Consider the following 17,535-nt stretch of genomic DNA (forward strand, 5'->3'; position numbering starts at 1 on the left):
CTGTGCAACCTATACATGTGTTGTACGAAGAGTTTAGCTAACATCTTTGTGGAGGGAATTTTGGGGCAGGGAACAAAGTGCACCTGTTTTGAAAAAAGATAAGTAACAACCCAAATAACAGTGTTTCCCCCCACTTTCAAGCAATTCCACAATGAAGTCCATAGATATTTCTTTCCGTGGTGCCCTCTTCTGGCAAAACAATATGGGCTGGGCTCTCTAGCTAGCAAAACACTATGGGCATTCTCAGCCGTTTGAGTCTCAGTCCCAGCTTTTCATTTTTTTTCCTGGTTGAATTCACTTAGACAATTTGAAATAAAGTTCAGCAGCTCTGAGTTTTTTCAAGACTGAGTGCACAGGTTTCACATGTTACTCTAAAGTTTCCATGTAGATGAGGATGTCATCAAGATAAACTAACACACACACATCTTATACAGGTGTTCATGCAGCACCTCATTTATCAATTGCATAAAAACTACTGGTGCCCCATGCAGTCTGAATGGGTTATTCTAAACTGGAGGGCAATTGAAGGTGGTTTTCCACATCTCCTGATTTTATATGGACTCTGTAGTACGCTTCCCTTAAATTCAACTTAGTGAACAATTTCCCCTTGGCCAGGTGAGCTAACATGTCCCTCATGAGGGGTGGAGGGTACACAATTTCCAAGCAAATGGCATTAAGATTTTTATAGTTCACACATAAGTGAAGAGAGCCATCTTTCTTCTCTTGAAATAACACTGAAGCAGCTACCTGCAGCCTAGCTGGCTGGATGAACCTCTTCTTTAGGTTTTTATCAATGAATTACATAACTCCTCCAATTCGCATGGGGTCATCGAGTAAATCTGTGGCTTGAGGAGTTTCACCCCAGGGAGGATTTCTATACTGCAATCAGTAGGGCAATGGGGTGGGAGTTCATTGGAAGCCCTTTCACTGAATGCCTCTCTGAGGTCCCAATATTCCTTTGGGGTTTTCTCCTTCCCCTCAATTCTCTCACGTGCAAATTCTGCCAGTTCTTTTGTGGCTCTGGCTATGCAGGAGGGTTTCCCTACCCCCCTTTCCCAGCTGGGTGGAGCAGATGCATAGCAGTCCCTTCCTCCAATTCACCTGTGGGTTCCACTTCCATAGCCAGGGTAATCCTAGTATGAGGACCGTTCCATCCCTGGGGAATCCTCCATCCACATCTCTACTGGTTTGGTTACACAATGGGCTACCTCCCCCCCCCCCAGCCACTGAACCATCCAACTGGCAAAAGGCAATGGGTACTTTCATTGTTCTCAGTCTTAGTCCCATTTTTTCCACCACCTGTGGGCTAATAACACACCTGGTGCAACCAGAGTCTAAAAGAGCCAGCATCTTTCCCTGGGCACCAGTTGAGGGTAGAGGGTAGAGCCAAGGTGGCACAGTGGTTAGAGTGCAGTACTGCAGCTGCTTCAGCTGACTGCTAACTGCAGTTCGGCAGTTCAAATCTCACCAGCTCAGAGTTGATTCAGCCTTCCATCCTTCCGAGGTGGGTAAAATGAGGACCCAGACTGTGGGTCTGAAAGCCCTATGAAGCAGTATATAAGTCTAACTGCTATTGCTATTGCTACTGGGGTTGTCATGGGGCCCACATGAGGACTTACTAGAGGGTCAGAGTCAGCTTTGCTTTCCCATGAATTGGCTGGGGTTCCCATCTCCTCCAGGCCTGGAAGAGGGAAATCCATGTCTTCCACACCTTTCAGGGCTGTTTCACTGGCTGCTTCTCAGCTTTTTCTCTCCAGCCAAGGTCAGTTTATGGCCAGACTTAGAGTAGCAATCAGCAGCCCGGTGCCTCTCCTTCCCACATCTGAAGCATGCCGTCAATCTGGGCTTGTTTGTTGTCTCCCCTTTCATTGCTCTACGGACCTCCCTCGAAGCAGGGGGTGGGTTTTTGCTCCAACTACTGCCCCCACGGTGTCAATTTCTGGCCAGGTCAATTTCCACATCACCGGCCAGCACATACTAGCTCTGAAGATCTCGGGGAGCCCCTCGGTTAACACAGTTCTGGTACATGTCGTCATTAAAGCCATCTTTGTAGCCATCCATCAGCGCTTCCCGGGACCAACCCTGCATGAGTACAGCCAGCTCTCAAAACTCCTGAGTATATTCTGCAACTAATCTCCAACCGTGGATTAAAGATTTCATCCTGGTTCTTGCCTTCCTGTCGGCAAGGGGGGTCTTCAAAGCAGGCCCTCAGGGCCATCATAAATCCATTGTAGTCCCTCAGCTGCAGGGAATCATTGTTTTGAACGGCCACCATCCACTCAGCTGCAGTACCTTCCAACACCATGGTAACGTCATGGTAACGCCATGGTAACATCTAACTTTTGCAGCTTCTGATGAAAAATCTTTTCCATACTTCTGCATTAGTTCCAGACTTGAGCTAAGAAAAATCCCAGTGCTTTGTGATCTCCTCCATATTAGTAATAGTTTATTCAATTTGTATGCCACCCTATTCCTGAGAGACTCAGGGCGGCTAACAACCAAAGAGAAGGAATCTTTGGAATTCGGTGCCTTTGCAGGGCTTCTACCCCCCCCCCCGCCCCCACTTGGGGGAGCAGGGGCTGCTGCTGCTGCCACCACCGCTGGAGCTCCAGCTGCCTGTGCTAGTCCTGGTCCAGCTCCCAGGGCGGATTCGGGGTTGGTCAAAGCTTCTGTTTCCTCCTCAGCCTGTTCAGCTCCTCCACACTCCAGCCCGGTGTGACTTTCATGCATTCTCTGATTCCCCCAGGCTTCCTGCAGAAGGTGTAAATTTTGGGTCATCATAAGGTCCTCTTTTTCGGTTTCCTGTCAGGCAGCCTCTGGTCACCAGTGCCGGGTGGCGGTAACTCCCGGGAGAATCTCCTCTGGAGCATCCATCTGTGCCTCTCCCAATGACCATCTGGGCCGAACCAATTTCTCCTCAAGTTTCAGTTCAGCCATCCACTCCGTTTCCAGGGGAGGAGAAGATCCAACAGCACCCAGGTCGTCCTGGTCGCTGCATGGGTTAGACATGGTTGGTGCAACCCCCTCAGAAGCTTTAACTCCAGGATGGTTGCAAAGAGAACTTGTTTAATGTCAGGTGTGCTCCTTCAAAATCCAAGAAAGGAAACCCCCAAATACATTGTTTTAGAGAAAAGGTACATTTACTGGATATGAAATGAAAACAGTGAAAGTGAAGCAAGATCTGAGGCAAAAAGCCACGAACTTATACAAATCAAATATTTACCCAAATCCCTCCCCACAGTCATCCCAACCCAAATGTCCAATTTCCAAGGGTGTCATGTGGGGTGCATCTCCAGGTGGCCTCATCCAGCTAGAATGCAGAGATGGTTGATCTTGACCAAACTCAAACACAAGCCTTCAACATGTGCAGAAGATAATGAGAATAAAACTCCCTTTTTCAAGATGTCTCCACAGCATGACTCCCCTCCCAAACACCATGAACCCCCTCCCTCCCTGTTATTATGGCCGCCGATAGCAAGCAGAGGCTGACAGTCTTGCTCAATAAATAACTTATTTTCTATACCCATTTCTCTACATGGATCTGGAATTAATTTATATTTGATCAAAAAATCCTTAGCTTTTTCTATGGAATTCAGCCTAAATGTTTGCTCTTGGTAAGTATCACCCCTTCCAATTTATCCCAATGGAATAAAACTTTTTGCTGCTTCAGGACATCAGTAAGGAAAGCATAATCTTTCCTTTTTCTCAAAATTCTGACCAGAATTTCCTTCAGAACAATAATAGTTATATTTTCCATTTTCAGCCTGTATTTAAAATAGCAATCCATTGAGACAAGATCCTCACCTTTGATGGCAGGCAAACTTTTAGCTCCCCTACAAACTCTCCAATTTAAGGCTTAGAATGCTTTCTAAGTCAGAAGAACACAGATACACCCTGGGATAGGGGGAGGCTTTGGAAATTGACCCCTTTGCTCCCCTGGAAAGCCAGGAGCTCTCAAACTGCTTCTTAAAGAAGAAGTAGCAATCAGGTGAGTCCCTGGTTGGGGCGGGGCAACCAAGCAATTCACTGTGGAATAATCAGCCATTCTAACAGACAATGAAAACCTCTTCTTAGGTTTTCTTCTTAACCTCTTTCTTAGGGAGAAAGGAATGGCTGAGGGGGAGGGGAAGTAGAAGAGGGGATTGTTGGAAGGGAGAAATGAAAGTTGGAGGGGTAGAAGGAAGGGTGTATGTAGGATAGAAGTGTTATGAGTTGTTTATTGCTTCTTCTTTTTTTAACTGCACAGTATTTAAGTGATTGTATAAAGGAAAAGGAAAATGTAATAAAAGAATCTTTGATAAAAAAAAATAAAAAAAAAAGAAAACCTCTTCTTAGGCACTAGTTAGATTTGTTGTTGGGGTTGGTGTTTTTTTTTGTTGTTGTTGCATATTTACTTTTCATACTGAAAGAGGTTTTCTCTAGTTGCAGCCTACTGTTTTATTTCTTCGTGGAATTTCCATCATTTTTGAGGCTTTGTGATTTAAGATGGTGAGAGGGAGGAGCTGAGATAGCCAAGTCAGAATAAGGAGCCTGATACAAACTGAAACCAAAAGCGTGTGGAAACTATTTCTGAAATTATTTTTTTAGTGAATTTTATATTATTAGCTGACTCAACAGACTTGGTTTTCAGAGTTCAAACAAGAACTTTTTCATGAAGTGCAGAGACTGCTGTGGGTTGTATGTGTGAACAGTTTTGTTTTTAATAGCTTTTGATTGCTTATTTGTGGTTATATGGTCAAAGTTCTGATTATTTTTCACCCTGAGGCCTTTTCCTATAATAATGCTGATTCACCACAAGAGGGAGCCAAAAGACTCTATTGATCACTTTTCTTAAGAACACTCTTATTAAATCCAGTGAAATATAGGTTTCAAGCCTATAATTTGGTAATTTATAATTTTAAAATATATTTTTTTAATTTTAAACCTAAAAGTATGGCCACAAGGAGGAAGACAGAGAAATTAGACCTACTATCAGGAGATATAGGTATAGAACCTTTAAAGCCATTTATGGATGAGTACATGTTAAACATGCAAGAACACATCCAAAATGTTGGATTAAAGCTCGAAACCAAGTTTGATTCACTCGCAAGTGAACTCTGGGCAGAAATCAAATGTCTGAAAGATGAAATGAAACAGGTGAAAGCCAGAGTAGATTGTATGGAACATGGATTGGAGAAGACAAATACTTGGTGTGAAGCTGAACTGGATGAGGTAACAACTCTGGAAGCTCGGATTAAATAATTTCAATTAAGATTTTGTAAAATACCTGACCAACCAGGTGAAGATACCAGATTAAAATTTAATTAATAAAGAGAAAAATAAAATAAAATGTGATCTTGATAAGGTATACAGATTAAACTCCACTATGAGAAAGTTACCAAGAGATGTTCTAGTTCATTTTACAAGAGTAACAAGGGATCAGGTTTGGTGTGTTTTTTATTGGCTTGCCACTTGTAGGCTTCTTATGCTACTTTTAGTGCTTTGAAGTCTACTGGCCACATATTTTGTAGTTGTATCCACTCTAGTAATGAAGACTTTTGGGGGGGGGGGGGTGTTTCAGAGGTAGCTCAGGAATTGCAACAAAGTCCTAGCCCATGGCTACCTGAATCCAGTGCTGCTATGCCACTTTTATAAATGGCAAGAGGTCAGTCCAATTATCTTGTTGATAATTACTAGTAATTTAGCATCTGAGGTATTGTTCTATATCAGGGGTCTGCAACCTTAAACACTCAAAGAGCCACTTGGGCCTGTTTCCCACAGAAAACAAAACACTGGGAGCCACAAAACCAGGGTGGGAGTGACCAACTCAATGTCACTCACTCCTACCAAGTCACATGACTCCCCCCAGCCATATATATGGCTCTCTCCATTTCTCTCCCTCTACCATCTCTCTCTTTCCTCTATCTCCCTGTCCCCCCATCTCTTTCTTTCTCTCTCCCTCCCTCCCATCTCTTTCTCCCTCCTTTCCTCCCTCTCTCTCTTTTTCCCTCTCTCCCTCTTTCCCTTCCTCCCCTTCTCTCATCTCTCTCCCTCTCCCCATCTCTCTCTTTCTCCCTCTATCTCCCTTTCTTCCCCCTTCTCTCTGCTGAGAAATGATTGCCAGCCATGGTGGAGGCTTCCCTGCAGGTGACCCTCCTCCCACACTCATGACCCCTGGCCCAGAGGATGCACACACATAGGGAGACCCCTTCATGCGAGCGCCAAAGCACAGCAAAGGTGCGAGTAGGGTGGTTGGTCGCTTGCTTAAGGAGTGTCTTCACACTGAAGGAAGAGCCACATTGCGATGTCACAACGTGCGGTCTCGATACTCCAAGACCGCCGTTGACACTTTTGCCACTGGATGGTCTATTGAGACCTAAACCGCTCTGTAGAGAGGGTGATCAGGAAGACGAAGCCTTGCTGGTCTCAGGGACATCGCAAAGTCCCTGATCGACCCAAGGGAAGCGCTTCAAGCCGGCAGTAAACAGGCAGCCCCCAGGCTGATGAAGTCAAGATGCTTCGGAAGGAAGGAAGTGAAAAGAGAAAGTGAGTCCATCTGGTGAGGTGTTTTTTCTATTTTTCAAAAGACTGCCCAAAGAAATTTTTCTTTAAAGCCAAATTAGATCCTTAAGCAAAAGAATTGAGTGGCGAAAATAAACCCTAATTGGATTGTTGTGGAAAGCTTTTTTTTTCCTTTTTAACTATTATTTGTGGATTGAAGTGCTTGCAACTTTTCTCATTTCTCCTCTTAAAGTGAACGGATTGATTTTTTCTTCTTCTGCTTTTTGTTGCTTTATTTTTTGACTCCTGGATTAAAACCTTCCTTCTTATTTTAACAATTCTTCCTATTGTTATTAAATTTCACTAAAAGAAATCTAAAGAACTTTGTTTCCTATAAGCCAGAGATAAATATTAGAAAGTGAAAAGTAGCACACTGCCACTTGGAGGTCAGAGGCTGGGGTTTTTGAAACAACGTATCTCTTCTCTTTCCTTCTTTGATTTCACTGACTTTGTAGCTGAAGGGTTTGCAACTTGTTTACAGAAACTGATAAAGAGCCAAGGGCATGAATTGTTTTCACAGATACCTTTGAGAACTATTTTGGCAGGGGAAAGAAAGGGGGGAAACAGAACCATTCTCCTTTGAAAAGCATAAAAGAACTTGTGTTCAAGTCAATCTAAAATAAAAAATAAAAGAGGCCTGGAAGGCTAGAGTGGCAGTGGCTATTTTTTTTTTCTTTCTTTCTTCTCTTTTGGAAACAATATTCAGATAAGGAAACTTTAAAATTCCAAAATATCTTTGCTGGAATTCAAAATCTATTAGAAGGATATGGGAGAATTGAGAAGAAGTTGGAAAGACTAGTCTTCCTCACAGCAAAAGATGATGGGGTTGGAGCCTCAAAAGTTAAAGGGGAGAATGAAGATATAGAAGATAAAGATAAGGCAATAGATGAATTTATTAATGGATCAAATGTGGGTGAAAGTGGAAAGAAGGGAATATGGAAAAGGAAATTCGACGAATTGGAGCTCTACCCCAGATTCCAGGACACAGAAGAAAAAAAAATAGTAATGATGATGGACTTAAGAAGAGAAATTTTTTCAGAAGCAAGATTGACAACCAAAGACAAGCTAATTTTAGTAGCAGCTGGTGGGCAACGAGATTACCTGAGAGATTCTTCAAGCAACAAAGTGCGGAGAAAAGTCTATAAAAACCTTATAAAGGAGATAAAAAGAAGACTGACACCACAATTGGCAAGAGAGATAAAACTGTTTTGTTACTGGAAAGACACAGGTTGACAATGAAAGCTGATAATAAAAAATAGTTGATTTTGGTGATTAATAAGTAGGAATTTAGTAACTCTTAGATTGTTTTAGATTGTTATCAAATGTTTATTCATTAACAAATAATTAACTATAATAGCAATAATAAAATGATAATGGATACAGCTTAATGATATATATATGTACTAGCAATCTAGTAAAAGAAATTTGAATATAAATTGAAATTGTGACTTGGGAAAAAGACCTATAAATTTTATTAACAAATTTTTATTTAGATCTTGTTATAAAGGTGTAAGGTTTTTTTGGGGGGGGGTCTGACAAGGGGTGATGGGACATAAATAGTAAATGATTTTTAGCCAATTATAATAACAACAAGGAAATGTCAATGGATATTGTTTAACAATATATGTATGCTATGATATTGGCAAAAGTAACTTGGATATAAATTCTAAACAGTGAGTTGGGGGGGAAATGTTTAGAAACTTTATTAATTGACTTTTACTTAAAAGATGTCATAAAGGGTAATGTTATTGGAGGATTTTTTGAAATAGCTAATGAATGCCATTATGTGGTTGTGTCTTTAAGTATCAATGATTTGAGGTAAAAGCATGCTGAAATAATTGTAGTCAAATGAGAATAGTGGTATATTGATAGTAAGATATACAAAGATTTTTGATTTAAAGTGTATAATCTAATATGAACTATAAGTAATTACTTTGGAAGAAATGCACGAAAGTTATCTGTAGCCAATCGACACGCTTTCTACAAGATGTAATGAAGGATGATTCTTTTTGTGTGTTTTTGTTCAATTAAAATTAAAAAAAAACTTTTAAAAAGGAGGATCTTAACAGGATGCTGCACTTTGGGTCTTCCCATGCATGTGCACCCACCCGGCCCTGCCATAGCTGGCCAGGGGTTCATGAGAGGAGGAGGAGGAGGAGGGGGCCACACAAAAGGAAGCCTCCACCATGACTGGTGATCAATTTCCAAAAAGAAGATATGAAAGTAGTGAAGCGAGTTTGCTGGGAGCTGCAGCAGAGGGCCCAAAGAGCCACATGTGGCTCCAAAGCCACAGGTTGCTGAGCAGGTTCTCTCACACTCCCCATTCATGTGCGGAATAAAGAGTTTGGCCAGGATGTGGGCTGATGGGATATTTAACTAAGGCAGGATATCAGCAGGTAGCCAGACTCTGCAAAGATGAAGTCAGGAAAACAAAGGCTCAGAAAGGCTCAGAAAGACTTGCAACAAAAGTCAAAGATAATTTTTAAAAAAAGTTTTTTCCAACATATAAATAACAAGAAAAAAATCAAGAAAACGGTTGGTCCACTAAAGAGAGAAGACAACAAGGAAGTAACAGGCAACAGTAAGAAAGCAGAACTACTTAACTCATTCTTTGCATCGGTCTTTACTCAAAAAGAAACTAACCTCCAGAAACATAACTGTAAATAATAGACTGGAAATAAAAATTAAAGTAAGAAAAAAATAATACGAGAACACCTGTTTGATCTTGATGAATATAAATCACTGGAGCCTGACAATTACATCCCAGAGTTCTAAAGGAGCTGGCAGATGTCATCTCAGAACCACTGTAACACATCTTTCAAAAATCCTGGAACACCGGGGAATTTTAGAGGACTGGAAAAGAGCTGATGTGGTTCCCATCTTCAAAGAAAGGGGAAAAAACAGACCCAGGAAACTTCAGACCAATCAGCCTAGCATCAATACCCAGGAAGATATTGAAAAAGACAGAATAAAAAACAGATCTGGAACATCTAGAAACAAGTAAAATAATAATTAGTAGCCAGCACGGGTTTGTTAAAAACATAATGCCAAACCAATCTTATTTCATTCTTCAACATAGTGACTAAATTAGTTGACCAGTGAAATACTGTGGGCATAATACACTTAGATTTCAGCAAGGCATTCGACAAAGTAGAACACAATCTACTTCTTGGTAAGCTAGAAAAAAGTGGGATAGATAGCTTCACCACCAGATGGATTCATAACTGGCTGACAAAGCATACTCAATGAGTAGTCTTTAATGGATCTAAGTCTACATGGAGAGAAGTAAACAGCGGGGTACCACAAGGTTCCATCTTAGGCCCAGTACTCTTCAATATCTTCATAAATGACTTAGATGAGGAAATAGAAGGGGAACTTACCAAATTTGCAGATGATACTAAAATGGCAGGAATAGCTAACACCCTAGAAGATAGGTTCAAGATCCAGATGGATCTTGACAGATTTGAACACTGGGCCCTATCTAACTAAATGAAATTCAAAGAAAAACCAAAAGTACACATATAAACTGGCTGAAACCAGGCTTAATAACAGTGACTATGAGAGGGACAATCAGCTGGACAACCAACTAAATGTAAGCCAGCAGTGTGCAGTGGCAGCCAAAAAAGCCAATGCAATCCTAAGTTCCATTAACAGAGTGGTACAATCAAGATCAAGTGAGGTACTAATACTACTCTATAAAGCCATAGTAAGACCACATCTAGAGTACTGCATCCAGTTTTAGTCACCATACTATAAAAAAGTTGTTGAAACTCTAGAAATAGTGCAGAGAAGAGCAACTAAGATGATTAGGGGACTGGAGGCTAAAATATACGATGAGCGGTTGCATGAACTGGGCATTGAAGAGAAGTGAAGAGAAGAACCAGCAGTGTTCCAATATTCAACGGGCTGCCACAGAGAGGAGGGGGGTCAAGCTATTTTCCAAAGTACCTGAAGGTCAGACAAGGAATAATGGGTGGAATCTGACCAAGGAGAGATTCAACCTAGAAACAAGGAGGAACTTTCTGACAGTGAGAACAATCAACCAATGGAACAGCTTGCCTTTGGAAGTTGTGGGAGCTTCATCACTTGAGATTGGACTGTCATTTGTCAGAAAGTGATGTAGGGTCTCCTGCTTGAGTTGGGGTTGGATTAGAAGACCTTTAAGGTCCCTTCCAACTCTGTTAATTTGTTAGCAAGGAATGAAGTGGACTTGTTTTGAGAATACGTCTGTAACCACCAAAATCACTGTGTTTCCATAGAAAGTCCATAAAGATTTCCTTCCAAGGAGCATGCAGATTCAGCACTGGTTGTAGTAGTTCCTGAGCTTCCCTGACTGTCTTTTTGCTGATGCACACACTGGGCAAGTGGGCACTTTTTTTTTTTTTTTTGAGGGATGGCAACAAAAATTATTTATTGATTAAATGCAGTTTTTACAAAGCTAAAATGCCCTGCTGTTTTTGAGTCATGGTAAGTTTGAAAAAACATGGCTCACAGGGGACATATAATTTCACCCCTACCCAGGCCAGCCCAACCCTAAGGATGCATTTTTCTTTGTGGCCTATTAGCCATTATCATTTTAAAGACAGTTTTCAGTTTGTTTAGCATTTCACAGGGAATGTCTGGCTCAGTTTCCCCCTGAACCCACGTGATTACTACCGTGCTTTCCTGAAAATCCTGTCCCAATCAGGCTTTTCAGTGCATGTGTTAAAATATCCCCCCCTGAAAATTACCCCCCCCCAAAAAACTAAACCACATGCGCAGCTGGTCCCTGCCATTTCCTCTAGTTGCTTGCCGTGCAAACAACACAAGGTGAGGAGGCGAGGCTTGAGGAGGCGAAGGGGGGACATTCCCCATGTACCCCACAAGCCATTACCGTATCTAATGGTAATGCTGAAAAAAAGAGTGCCTGTGGCAAAAAGAGTGCTTGCCACAAAGAGTACCATACCGGTAACGTTGGTGGCCATGGCAAAAAGAGCACCCGTGGCAAAAAGAGTGTCCTCCATGTCTCGCACCTCACTCCATACCAGTAATGCTCCGACCGTAGCAAAAAGAGCACCCTCTGCACCTCGTGCCCCACTCCATACTGGTACACCACCTAGGGAAAAAGTAAGAGAGAGAATGGGGAAATAGGAGAGGAAAGAAGGAAAAAGAAAGGGAGAGGAAAGAGAGAGAAAAACAGAAATGAGAGGGAGAACGGGGAGAAAGGAAAGAAAGAAAAAGAAAGGAATGGAGAGTAAAAAGAGAAGAACAGAAATGAGAGGGAGGGAGGGAGAAATTCATTTCCCACACACAGGGAACCCACAATCGCAAACCCTGAACCCATACACAGCAAAACCACAATGCCAAATCCCAACCACCAGACCCACAGTGTTTTGGATTACTGGATTTAATGATCTAAAATGACTTTTATTTTGACCCCCAAAGGGGAGAATGGGGCGAGAGAAAGGAAAGGAAAGAAAGAGAGAATGAGAGAGAGAGGAAGGAAGGGAGGGAGGGAGAGGAAAAAGAGAGAAAAGAGAAATAAGAGGGAGGGAGAGACAGAGAGACCAATTTGCCACACACAGGGAAACCACAATCGCAAACCCTGAACCCACACACAGCGAAACCACAATACTCATGAATGATACAACAATCAATTTATTCAAATTCAACAATATTTTCAAACTCAACAAATATTTTCAAACTCAGCATTTTATTCCAATATGGCAGTCATGTCATCTTCTACAACATCAAAACTGTCCACATCATGAATTGCATTCTGTGTTTCTTGGGAGTCCAATTTGTTCAACACCATTGATCCCAATCACTTATGCTTAGCAATAGTGGCCTCCTTAAAGGAGTACCTCCTGTTCATGTAACCTGTTCTTATTGCATTTGCAACACAATCGTCATTAATTTCAACCCCATTCATACGTTTTGGCAGGCAAGGTTTCGCAAAATTCCCTCTTTGGATTCTTATCATTTGAGAAGTTTGATTGAACTCATGAGAAGGTTTTTTTACAACATGTTTCCCCAGACACAACGGCAAGGAATGCAACGGAGCTGGAAAGGTAAGACACATGTCTCGCTTCTCGCTTGTCCCACTGCTACCTGCCAGAAATGCCAGAAAATAATAAGCCCCGCCCCTGATAATCAGGCCAAGCCCTTATTATGGGGATCAAAAGAAAATAAGACCCTGACATATTTTCGGGAAAACACGGTACTGCCACCAATTGGTTTGATGAAATATCTGGTCATACTATTTCAGATTTGGCATTGTTGTACTGCATTTTCTAGCAGAAAGCATCTGCTAGAAAATCCCTCCCTCTGGGGTATAGCATAGAGTAAAATTAAACCAATTGAAATACTGCGTCCAGAAGGCTTGCTTAGCAGGATAACATCCACAGGGTTTTTTTAACTTCCAAGTTCTTGTGGTCTGTCCATATTTCAAATGGGGGTTTAGACATTTCTTTCTAGGAAGTGCCACCAAGTTAGCAATGCCCATCGAAATGCATAACCTTCCTTCTCTCACACCACACACCTTTATTCTGAAGTTGTTTCCATGTGTGAGGGGGGGGGGGTACTGCTTTAACCTTTGCCTGTTCCATCTCCATGCCCTCATGCAAGATCTGGTATCCCAGGTATTTGATTTTGTTCTGATGGAATTCACATTTGGAAAGTTTAGCATACAGCTCTGCTGCCTGCAATTTTGTTAATGCTGCTCACACAAATTTAATGTGTTCATCCCTTATCTCAGTGTAAATCAGAATGCACCCCTTTGTATAGGTATTCATGCAGGACTTTGTTTATTAGCTGTATGAATACAGTTGAGCCCCTTGTAGCCTGAAAGGTAGTATCCTGAATTGGAAGCAATAGCAATAGCAGTTAGACTTATATACTGCTTCATAGGGCTTTTAGCCCTAAGCGATTTACAGAGTCAGCATATTGCCCCCAACAATCCGGGTCCTCATTTTACCCACCTCTGAAGGATGGAAGGCTGAGTCAACCCTGAGCTGGTGAGATTTGAACCGCTGAACTGCAGAACTGCAGTCAGCTGAAGTAGCCTGCAGTGCTGCATTTAACCACTGCGCCACCTCGGCTCAGCACTCCATAGGGCAGTTAAAGGCTGTTTTCCACTCATCCTCTTCCTTAATCCTGACACAGTAGTACATTTCATGTAAGTCCAGTTTCGTAAAAATCTTTTCCTTGGCTAGATGTGCTAACATGTCCTTCATGAGTGGCAAGGGGTACACATTTTCCACACAGACTGCATTAAGTCCGCAGTAATCTACGTACAGGTAAAGGGAGCCATCTTTTTTTTCTTGGAACAGACCTGGTGTCAGGCGTGCCTTCTTCAGTAACCAAGAAAGAAAACTCCCAACTCCATTATTTGTAGAATTAAAAGTACTTTTACTAGTTATGAAAAGATAACTGTGAAAGTAAAGCAAGATCTGAACCAGAAAGGTTCAGAAAGGTGCGAACACATACATATCAAACAATTACCCAACCCCCTCCTTCTAATGATCTCCACCCCAGTGTCCAATCTGCAATTCCCTAAGGTGTCGTGTGGATTGCATCTCCAGACAACATCATTACGTTAGTATGCAGGACGGTTGGTCTTGACCAGGTCCAAACATCAGCCATCAGCATGCACAGAATATGGGGAGAAGAAAACTTTTTTTGCTATATCACCTCCAGTACCATTTATTCCCATCCCAAATACCATGCCTCCACCCTCCCCGTTTCTATGGCAGCCGATAGCAAGTAAGCAAAGCAGAGGCTGACATCTGGCCCTCCTTCAGAAAAGGATATCATCCCTGGAGAAAGAGAAAACAACACAAAACAACAATAACAAGCATTAGCATTTTGATGAAATTCAAGGGTTATCAGGATATTTGGTATAGAACTTCTATAAAAGTCTGGAAGCCCTGACATGGGATTTATCCACCCATTCAGCTTGGGAATGGGGGAAATGTCTTTAGGACACCAAATATTGAATGCGTCCTCTACGCTTTCTGGAATCCAAAATTTCCTTAACCTCAAAATGTTGTTCTCCTTCAATAAGAAGAAGAACCGGGGGTGAGGGTTGGGGCGGACGAAAGGAAGAAGTGTGCTCTGGTTTTAACAGATTCACATGAAATACAGGATAAATTCTCCTAAGGGTCTTTGGCAACTCCAATTTTTCCCGATACAGGATTTATGATTTTCACAATGAGAAACGGACACACATATTTCGGTCTTTCAGCTTCTTCAATTTCTGGGTAGTCTGAAGAAACTTGGTGGACAAAAACACCCTATCCCCAACTTTGTACTCTTTAGGCTTGGCCCTTTTTTTATCCGCCTGTTTTTTGTGAGCTTGGTGAGCTGCGTCTAAAGCTTTGTGGATCATGGGCCAAAACTGCTGAAATTTATTATTCCACTTGGCACAAAGTCCTAACCAAAGAAAACTTTAAAAGGGGTCATTCCGGTACTGCTATGTACTGAATTATTGTACGCCACTTCTACATGTGGTAAAAGTTCAGCCCAATTATCCTGTTGATAATTGATAAAACATCAAAGGTACTGCTCCAGAACTGAGTTAGCCCATTCACAAGCCCCATTAGTCTATAGATGGACGGAGCTTAGTCCCTGGGCAAAGCCAATCAATTTTAGGAACTCTTTCCAAAAATAGGAGGTGAATTGGACTCCCCCCCATCTGAAATAATGAGTTCAGGGAATCCATGCAATCTATATACATGTAAAATAAATAATTTAGCCAACAACTTCACTGATGGGATGGGAACAAGGCACAAAATGGACCTGCTTGGAGAACAGATTGGTGATTACCTAAATAACGGTATTTCCAAGACTTTTTGGCAACTCGACAATAAAATCCATTGATATCTCCTTCCACTGGGCCCCAGGGTGGGCAACACTTTGAAGGAGGCCTTGGGGCGTCCCTGGTGGCCTTTTTGCGGTCGCACATATGGGACAACTGGCTATGTAGGACTCAAGGTCTTTTTTCAGGGAATTGCCTCTTAATCAAATGCAAAGTTTTTACAAATCCAAAATGGCTCGTCTTTCTCAAATCATGGGCCCGTTGAAGGACAACAGGTTTCAGGCTGGCAGGAACATACAGCTTAGGTCCTGCCCAAGACAGTCTATCTTTCATGATGCATTCATCAGAATGTTTTTTGAACCAGTCATCAGACCCAAGACCTTCCTTAAATTTATCCATCATCAGTGGTCATATCAAGTCCACTGGGTCCTGGCTCCTAGTAACCATTGGGGCACCCAGATTCTTAGCAGGGACGACTGGATGAACCATGGTAAGCCTGGAACTATTGTACTGGGGAAGCCTGGACAGGGCATCTGCCATAAAGTTCTTCCCTCCTGGGATGTATTTGGGGGTAAAGTTGAAACGGTTGAAATGCTTTGCCCAGCATACTTGTTTAGGTGACAGCTTACATGGGGTCTTCAATGCTTCCAAGTTTTTATGATCAGTCCATACTTCAAAAAGGTGTATCGCTCCCTCTAGGAAATGTCACCAGGTCATCAAGGCCCATCTGACGGCGAAAGCTTCCTTCTCCCATATGGCCCATCTCGTTTCAGTTTCTGTAAGTTTATATGAGGTGTAAGTGCAAGGTTGTAATTTTCCCTCTGTGTTTGTTTGGAGTAATACTGCCCCCACTGCCACGTCACTGGCATCAGCTTGAACCATGAATGGTGCATCCATGTCTGGGTGTTTCAAAACAGGCTCAGCTGTGAAAAATCGCTTTAATTTCTCAAAAGCTGCTTGACATTCCATAGTTCAGTTCAGAGGTTTAATTGGCCAAGGTTTAGCCTCCCCCTTTGATTTTAGGAGATTTGTAATTGGCAGTGTGATGCTAGCAAAAGAGGGGATAAATTGGTGATGGAAATTGTGCAAATCCCAAAAAACGTTGTAGTTGCTTGCGGGTGTGGGGAGCTGCCCACTCAGTGATGGCCTGGACTTTTTCCGGGTCCATTTCGATACCCTTGTGGAAGATACAATATCCTAAATAATCGATCTTCTCGTGGTGAAATTTACATTTAGACAATTTGGCATAAAGTTCAGTCGCCCTGAGTTTTTTGAGGACCGAGCACACCAAAGATCTGCTTTCGGCCATAACAGAAGGGATGAGCGAGTGGGAGGCTTCCAAATGGGTAGCGGAGCTCCACAATGAGGCAGCTCCTGAATTAGAAGACATCAACGGATTTGTTCAACTGATGCACATCCGATTTAACAATGTGGCCCAACCTGTGGAAGCACAAGAGCAAATCTAAGGGTTGAGGCAGGCCGTTCGTCCCATGAAGGAATTAGTTTGGGAGTTTAGAAGGGCAGCTGGAAAGCTATGGGACTGGCCAGAATGACTCCTTGTGCACATGTTCAAAGATGCCTTAGATCCCGAACTGAGAAAGGCACGCAGCATTAGAGAGGTGCCAGAATGTATCCAGAATTGGTATACTACTGCAGTTATTCTGGACCATGTCAAAAGCCTACCACTGAAAAGCCTGCCAGAAGACCTCTGGGCCGCCGAACCCAAATGAAGCAAGGTGAAATGCCTCTCCCAAATTGGCAGGAGCTATAAAGTGCTACTGGTGTGGTCAACATGGGCACAGAGTGTTGGAATGTTTGGCCCCAGCCCGAGTCCTACAAGCGCAAACCCAAACTGTCAGTGGAACAAAAAGGGCCCCACAAAACCCCCCTGAAAAGAGTTGTCTCCCCCCACCAAACGGAAGAAGCCTCTCCCCAGCCTGAGGAGATGGAGACTCTGCGAGACAGTGAAATCCCTCCAGGCTCAGAGGAGGAAAACAGTAGCAAAGACAATCCAATGGTAAGTGCAGCCATCCACCCCTTTGCCATCAAAGCCAAACTTATAGTCCCAGAGATTGGGGTACAAGGGGAAGTTAAGGCAGTTGTTGACATGGGCTGCACATGGTGCTTAATTAGCATGTCCATTGTAGAGCAGCTGGGCATACGCATAAGACCCTTAGCCCATCCCATCAGTTTGAGCA

This window comes from Thamnophis elegans, chromosome 6 (assembly GCF_009769535.1).
Source record: "Thamnophis elegans isolate rThaEle1 chromosome 6, rThaEle1.pri, whole genome shotgun sequence".
NCBI classification, from domain to species: Eukaryota; Metazoa; Chordata; class Lepidosauria; order Squamata; family Colubridae; genus Thamnophis; species Thamnophis elegans.